Below are 6,813 nucleotides of genomic sequence, written 5' to 3'. Positions count from 1 at the left end.
TTGCTGTATAAAGTAGGCTGGTCGCTATAGCTGGTTGCGGTGGATGTAAAATGTGGAGTTTATTATCCGTAGATTATCGTCACTACATGAAAAGTATCTACACTACAGACTACTTTATGTGTAAAGTTTATTATTGTTCTAAATGTAATGAACAAATCATATGAATGAAATTATTTTGAAAGGCTATTACTTTATAATAAATTATATAATAAAAGAAATGATTTAAAGGAAAAATCTTAAAACTGAGAGACAGGCCTAAGTTGATAATTAAATTAATATACAAGTAAACAGATTAAGCTATATGACAAATAAAAGATAGGAGAATACTGTATATCATATTCATTTGTTTAGTTTGCTGATCCTAAGCCCTTATAAACGAGAAAGATGCAATCGGGGGGTTGTGGTGGCCGTGGTGGTAAGGTCCCACTGAAACTCGTTAGTTTCTTTGGTCGCTGTAACCTCACCTTTCTTGTGAGCGAAGGATGAGGGTCTCAAGGAGCCTATAGGTCTATCTGCTGAGTCATCAGTAGCCACTGCCTGGCCCTCCCAAGTACTAGCTTGGGCACTGATCATATGTATATACGATCAGTCTCTAAGGCATTGTCCTACTCGGTAGGGCAATGTCACTGGCTTGCCTCTGCCATTCACGAGCTGCCTTTAAAGCCTTTAAACGGTAACGTGTACTGATGACCCACAAAACTTAAAGAGTAATCATGAATACTATTATTGTTGATCTTGTTATTACTATAATTTCTATTATTGGGCTGATAATTTTACTTCTTAAGTATAAAAGCAGGAATAATTAAGTCTAACCAAAATAGTTTAAAACCTCATCAAATATTTTTTAATATTCATTATATTTCTACAATAAAATCCCCAAAACTTACGTCAAACAGTGAAGCAATTTTTCACGTATGTTGAAGTTTGGTTAATTTTTTTCCCGACCATTTTTAATCAATCTGTCTGAGTCAGTGATAATTGAATAAACAGGTTCCGTGTGGGCAAGGGACCAACAATTTTTTGATGGGGGTCACAAAGACTCGGGTCAACAACACCAGGATTATGTTGCAAAAACTTGACAATCCTTGAAGAAAAAATCTTTTAACTATCCAGGCTTTAAAACCTGTTAGAATTTAAATTAGAACAGCGATATGTGCTCTCATATCTTACAGTTATAACATTATGATTTAAAGTAGAATTAGTTTATAATGAATATGATTCATATCGTCAGAGAGAGAGAGAGAGAGAGAGAGAGAGAGAGAGAGAGAGAGAGAGAGAGAGAGAGAGAGAGAGAGAGAAAATCGTCACCTAGCGTACACTATTAAAAACAGTAATTTTAATCGGAAATTCTCCATGAAAAATATACTGTTCTCAGCCGTACTTCAGTAAAATGCAGGAGACCCTAATTTTTACCTTACTTTGTTATTATTTTTTTTACGGGTTGGTGACCGTAATATCACTCCTTTATGTCATTATATCAATATTCAAAACGTTAAAAATCCTGGAATAAATTTTGCCAAGCATTTACCGTTTTTTAACGCAAATTGTTAAGAGCGTATCGTATTTTTTTATACTTGAAGCGTTTGCGTAAAGTTTAGAGCAATCCGTGTCAAGTAATGTCTCTCGTGAAATAATCATCGTAATGCATGAGAGTGATTTCCGAAAGAAAAAAAAATGAAGGAAAACGGAATGCCTAAATTGAAATTCCTTAACAAAGAAGTTGAAATTTTTCTCGCGAGTCAGGCACGTGTCAAAACGTAATCAAATAGCAAGGAAGGAAAAAAAGGATTAATACATTCAATCACAAATACATTTCGAAGAACATGAATGAAGCTTTCATAGAGAGGGAAACAAGCGTCAAAGTAATGAGAAAACAAAAATAATCTTAATCTAAAATTTATTTTCAGGGGTGTGGTAGCCGAGGTGGTAACTTCCCTGACTGGTGAACGACAGACTGGGGTTCGAGTCCTGCTCAGACTCTTTAGTTTCTTTGGTCGCTCCAACCTCACCATCCTTGTGAGCTAAGGATGGGGGGTTTCGTGGAGCTTATAGGTCTATCTGGTGAGTCATCAGCAGCCATTGCCTGGCCCTCCTTGGTCCTAGCTTGGGTGGAGAGGGGGCTAATCATATGTATATATGGTCAGTCTCTACGGCATTGTCCCGCTCGATAGGGCACTGTCACTGATCATTGCCTCTGCCATTCATGAGCGACCTTTAAACCTTTAAACTAACGAAGTAGAATGTAATCATGCAGTGAAAAAAAAAAAAAGGGTCTGGTTTGGAGGTATGAACTTATACTCCTTGAATAAGAATTCTATTCAGGAGATGAAAATCTATTCAACAGATGAGCTTGAACCTCTCAGTCAAAATCTTTTAATTAAGTTGGAGTTCGTAGATTGTAAGAATGAATACCAGGTTCATATGTCCTTACCTTATAATGACGTTATAATAACCAGCAAACTGATTTTTAGCGATGTTTTTTTACTCCGACATGTGGAGTAAAAAAGATTAAAAAGGACTATTAATATAAGAAAAGCAGTAAAACACAGAACAGATGATATCAGGAATATGCAAAAGGTGATATCAGTGATATGCAAAAGGTGATATCAGTAATATGCAGACCAGTAAAACTGAGTACAATTAATATCAGTATTAAGAAAAAAGTGAAACATGGAAAACTTGATGTTAGGAATAGGTGAAAGGTGAATTCAGTAATAAGAACAAGCTAAAAAGGAGAACAATTGATATCCGAAATAGGTAAAAAGTGAAATCAATAATAAAAAAAAGGAAAACAGAGAATAATTGATATCAGGAATCAGTGAAAAGTGATATCAGTAATAAGAAAAAAGTAAAACAGAGAACAATAATTATCATCAAGGATAGGTGAATGGTGGTAAAAGTAATAAGAAAAATCTAAAACAGAGAATAATTGATATCAGGAATAGGTGAAAGGTGATATCAGTAATAAGAATAAACTAAAACAGAGAACAATTGATATCAGGAATAGGTGAAAGGTGATATCAGTAATAAGAATAAACTAAAACAGAACAATTGATATCAGGAATAGGTGAAAGGTGATATCAGTAATGAGAATAAACTAAAATAGTGAACAATTGATATCAGGAATAGGTGAAAGGTGATATCAGTAATAAGAATAAACTAAAACAGAACAATTGATATCAGGAATAGGTGAAAGGTGATATCAGTAATAAGAATAAACAAAAACAGAGAACAATTGATATCAGGAATAGGTGAAAGGTGATATCAGTAATGAGAATAAACTAAAACAGAGAACAATTGATATCAGGAATAGGTGAAAGGTGATATCAGTAATGAGAATAAACTAAAACAGAGAACGATTGATATCAGGAATAGGTGAAAGGTGGTATCACTAATAAGAATAAACTAAAACAGAACAATTGATATCAGGAATAGGTGAAAGGTGATATCGGTAATATGAATAAACTAAAACAGAGAACAATTGATATCAGGAATAGGTGAAAGGTGATATCAGTAATAAGAATAAACTAAAACAGAGAACAATTGATATCAGGAATAGGTGAAAGGTGATATCAGTAATGAGAATAAACTAAAACAGAGAACAATTGATATCAGGAATAGGTGAAAGGTGGTATCACTAATAAGAATAAACTAAAACAGAAAACAATTGATAACAAGAATAGGTGAAAAGGGATATCAGTAATAAGAAAAAGAAAAACAGAATAATTGATATCAGGAATAAGTGAAAGGTGATATCAGTAATAAGAATAAACTAAAATAGTGAACAATTGATATCAGGAATAGGTGAAAGGTGATATTAGTAATAAGATAAAACTAAAACAGAACAATTGACATCAGGAATGGGTGAAAGGTGATATCAGTAATAAGAATAAACGAAAACAGAGAACAATTGATATCAGGAATAGGTGAAAGGTGATATCAGTAATAAGAATAAACTAAAACAGAGAACAATTGATATGAGGAATAGGTGAAAGGTGATATCAGTAATGAGAATAAACTAAAACAGAGAACAATTGATATCAGGAATAGGTGAAAGGTGATATCAGTAATGAGAATAAACTAAAACAGAGAACAATTGATATCAGGAATAGGTGAAAGGTGATATCAGTAATGAGAATAAACTAAAACAGAGAACAATTGATATCAGGAATAGGTGAAAGGTGATATCAGTAATAAGAATAAACTAAAACAGAGAACAATTGATATCAGGAATAGGTGAAAGGTGATATCAGTAATGAGAATAAACTAAAACAGAGAACAATTGATATCAGGAATAGGTGAAAGGTGATATCAGTAATAAGAATAAACTAAAACAGAGAACAATTGATATCAGGAATAGGTGAAAGGTGATATCAGTAATGAGAATAAACTAAAACAGAGAACAATTGATATCAGGAATAGGTGAAAGGTGGTATCACTAATAAGAATAAACTAAAACAGAGAACAAACGATAACAAGAATATGTGAAAAGTTATATCAGTAATAAGAAAAGAAAAACAGAATAATTGATATCAGGAATAGGTGAAAGGTGATATTAGTATTAAGAAAAAACTAAAACAGAACAATTGATATCAGGAATAGGTGAAAGGAGATATCACCAAAATGGATGAATAATATCAGGAACAAGATGCAGTTGAAGTCAGTAAAGGCGAAAATGTGATATCAAGGTCAGATAAAAATTCATAATACCAGGAAAGGTGAGGTTATGTCAAGACCAAGTTGATGTTAGAAACACTAATCATGTAACATCAGAGACAAAGGAAAGGTGACATCAGTAACAAAAATGACATGCAATACTGGGAATAAATAAAAGTTGATGTCATCTCCAAATGTCATATAATATCAGGAGCCTTATGATATTTGATATGAAAAGTAAAAGATAAATGATATTAAGAGCAACAAGTTATATCAGGAATAGATTGAAGGGAATTTTAGCGACAAGTGTCAGGTAATATCAGAAATACAAAAAAAAAATGTTATATCAGCAACAAATACAGATGATATTATGAGTATATGCAGGTGATAAGAAGATAATAGATGATTAATACCATAAAAAGTTACAAACTATATCAATAAAAAATTAAATATATTATGTGCAAGGGAACAAATTTCAAGGAATATAAATAAAATCAATATCAGGAAAGTGGACAAGTCATATAGATATAATATCTGGAATAATGATGAATGATATTATGTTTGATGAGTTCACTGATATCATCATTTTAGAATAGTGTGTTACACCCTCATGATTTCAAAATATATTTTCATTATTACTATAATCTAAACTTTCATATACAGATTAAAATTCTTCTTTAGTTACGTCATTGAGAAAAACTTTTTTATTAACAAGAAAAGAAATCAAATTTGAATTTTCGAAGTTGGTTGCCTTTTTTTTAGGGGGGGGGTGTTCCTTCAAGGGAAAAAATGTAATTACATCATTCATCAATTCATGAAACTGTTTCTTTTGTATACTGCTTCTTCATGCAGTTTTTAGATGTTAGTAGGAAAGGAGTAACTGAATAAACGTTAAATTATATCAAGTTTCAAAACTTTTGGTATCGAATGAAATGGACTCTAACCTAGAAACTGAATTTTCCATTTGATCTGACATTTTCAAATGCTTCCAAGACTGGTGATATTGAACTCTCGTCTGATAAATTATTACACCTATCCACTCAGTCACACACACACACACACAACACACACACACACACACACACACACACATATATATATATATATATATATGTATGTATATATATATACATATAAATGAATATATATGTATATATACACACACACATATATATATACATATGTATATATGTATAAATATACACATACATACATATATATATATATATATATATATGTGTGTGTGTGTGTGTGTGTATACAAACACACAATTATATAAGAATCAGGAAACATTTCAATCCAACGTTAACTCATTTACGGGTTTACAACCAACACGTGTTCATTAGGAGGGAGACTTGAAATAACACATCTCTTGGAAACTGAATGATTACATTTTGAGTGAAAAAAAAAGTAACGAAGTGTAGATTATAGTTTTAGAAATGTACCTTATTAAACCTCTTTTTCTTTATTATTAGAACTTCAAGTGGTAAAATTCTCTCTCTCTCTCTCTCTCTCTCTCTCTCTCTCTCTCGCTCGCTCTCTCTCTCTCTCTCTCTCTCTCTGCATATATATATATATATATATATATATGTATATATATGTAATGTGTGTATGTACATATATATATATATATATATATATTGATTTATTATTATTTCAAACTCTTTGTGCCAAAAATATAAATAACCTTTTTCTAAATTATTTCACCTTTTTAGGTCGTATTATGACAAAAAAAGTCACCAGAAAATTGAATAAAAATCCGAGCCTAATTTACATTCATAGATTCAATAAATTGAAAATACATACATATAATTCATACAATGCCGACAGGAGAGAGAGAGAGAGAGAGAGAGAGAGAGAGAGAGAGAGAGATGGGTGGGGCTGAAAGTTCATAAATCCTGCAGTTTAGCAATGAAGGATTCTAAAGCGAAAATGCAGAATGCATCTGAAATATTAAAGATGTCTCATCCATTAACAGTTCATCTGTCATGAACTATTTTGATTTACACCATCGATGTATTGGAATTTTAATTTTGAAAAAATAAATAAGATAGATTATAAACTTTATAATGAGATGAATTCACATAATGTAAGTAAGTAACAGTTCATATGTCATCAACTGTTTTGGTTTACACTGTCCATATATCGGAATTTTAA

At 31.6% G+C, this 6,813-nt stretch overlaps 1 protein-coding gene across 3 annotated transcripts in view; it reads right to left on the bottom strand.

Moving 5' to 3' along the window:
* Positions 1–6,813, bottom strand: part of LOC137622917 (uncharacterized) — a 436,226-nt gene that overhangs the window by 428,351 nt on the left and 1,062 nt on the right. The window lies entirely within an intron of this gene.

Source organism: Palaemon carinicauda, chromosome 30 (assembly GCF_036898095.1).
Source record: "Palaemon carinicauda isolate YSFRI2023 chromosome 30, ASM3689809v2, whole genome shotgun sequence".
Taxonomy (NCBI): Eukaryota; Metazoa; Arthropoda; class Malacostraca; order Decapoda; family Palaemonidae; genus Palaemon; species Palaemon carinicauda.
The sequence above is the reverse complement of the archived record's forward strand: the minus strand, read 5'-3'. Positions and strand labels throughout refer to the sequence as shown.